Here is a 2119-nt window from a genome sequence, read left to right as displayed (position 1 = left end):
CGAACGTTAACTTCAACAATACTTCTGACTGCAGATCAATTACTCACTATCTACGCACACATTACCTTCTTCTCGCGTCACGTTGTCCCCTCTTATATATACCAAACTACCCTATATCTAGCAAATACTAGAGCATTCGCCAAGATACGGGATAGTTCTAGAAACGTGGCGTCACTGTAGTCATGTGACTCGCTGACGCAACAATGTGTACACATGGGTGCAGCAGTGCATGTTATGCTAACTGGTGCTTATATTTGCAAATTTTAACTGTTTGTAAGACTTTCTGGACAACTTTACGAATGTCTCCTTAAAAGCTGTATCATGTTCAAGCACTGAAAAAGACGAATTTAACACGACCTAAACTCACGTGTGTACTATAGAAAAACTCGTATAATTTCAGACATCAAGGGTGCAATTGTCCAAAAAATAGCCAGCGTACTATATAAAATGCAAGATATTGCTATAATGTTCGTTGTCACACGGATGCCCATTTTGAATAGTTGCTGTGATTGATCACATATTAGGTCACAATGGAGCCCCTGGTGGAAACACATGTCAACTGCGACATTTACATCTGTATGATATTCTAAATGCCTCAATGTAACTTTACCTTTCTCTGACGTACCATTTGTGAGAAACGACGCGCTAACAGCAAACAGGAAACTTTATTTATAATCACACTGTACTCAAAAATAAACCTTATTCGAACACCAGTAGTAAATGATGAGTAATGTATACATTTCTCAGTATGACATTTAATTGTAAATATACTATAGTATTTAGTCAAATAACGTGGATAAAGTTGCACTATTCAAGTTGTAGCTAAAACCTTTCAAGCTCTATTATTGTTGACGATTTAACGCAAAACTACGCAATGAACTATCTGCGCTCTGTCCACCGCGGAAATTGAACTCCTAATTTTAGCGTTGTAAGTCCATAAACTTACTTTTATATTCTAGTAATGTGTTACACTTACAACAATTTTTTTCCTGACTTGAGGTACTTAATTCTAATTTTGCCAGTTTTATTTTCGAGTTTAGAATAAGCTTGAAAACGCTGTTATTACCTTAACAGCTTTTACCTTGTTTGATATATTACAGTGTTCATTGGTAAATGCTGCAAATTTGAACAAAGAACTTAAAAGTCATTGGGCAGGAATGTTTTTGCTATATACAATCATAATCATGTAACAGCCATATACTAACGTTGCCTCAGGTTACTAGAATACACACCGTTGAAGAAAAGGTTGTAGCTGTTTACGGTGAGAAAAAGATGGACTTTGGATGTGTTAAACATTAAATATTACAAGTTGTTATTATGCTCGAATCTCACCACTGAACATGCTCGCCCTTTCATCCATGAGGGCGTTATAATGTGACAGAAAATCCCACGATTCTTTGGTAAAAAGTAAGCTAAGTGTTGGCGGTGGGTATTGTTGACTAGCTGCCTTCCTTCAATTCTATCACTTTAAAATTATGGTCGTCTAGCGCAGATAACCCAAGAGTAGGTGTGTAATAAATTCAGTAAATAAACAATCAAAAAAGAACAGTTTTACAACCTCATCGTTTGCCCGAGTTTTATTAGCGAATATTAATCGTTAATAGAAAGTATACCAAAACTAATAAACAGTATGTTCAACACGCTTTGATCACGTGGCTAAGAAAATACATATCAGTCGAAATTAGTCTAGCAAGGCCTTACAAAATAAGAAGACCATTAAAGAAATATACCGAGATCAAACCTTTACTTTTTTCATTCTGAGAAAAATGCATGCCTAATTCATGTATTAATAATAATGAAAACAAAACTATAAAAAAATACGGTCCCCCGGTGGGACAGCTGCAAGTCTACGGATTTATAACGCTAAAATCAGGGGTTCGATTTCCTTCGGCGGACACAGCAGATAGCCCTATGTGGCTTTGCAATAAGAAGAACACACACGTTTGTTTTGAATTTCGCGCAAAGCTACACGAGGGCTATCTGCGCTAGCCGTCCCTAATTTAGCAGTGTAAGACTAGAGGGAAGGCAGCTAGTCATCACCATCCACCGCCAACTCTTGGGCTACTCTTTACCAATGAATAGTGGGATTGACCGTCACATTATAACGCTCCCACGGCTG

Source organism: Limulus polyphemus, unplaced genomic scaffold (assembly GCF_000517525.1).
Source record: "Limulus polyphemus unplaced genomic scaffold, Limulus_polyphemus-2.1.2 Scaffold5425, whole genome shotgun sequence".
Lineage (NCBI taxonomy): Eukaryota > Metazoa > Arthropoda > Merostomata > Xiphosura > Limulidae > Limulus > Limulus polyphemus.
Note: the sequence above shows the minus strand (reverse complement) of the source record.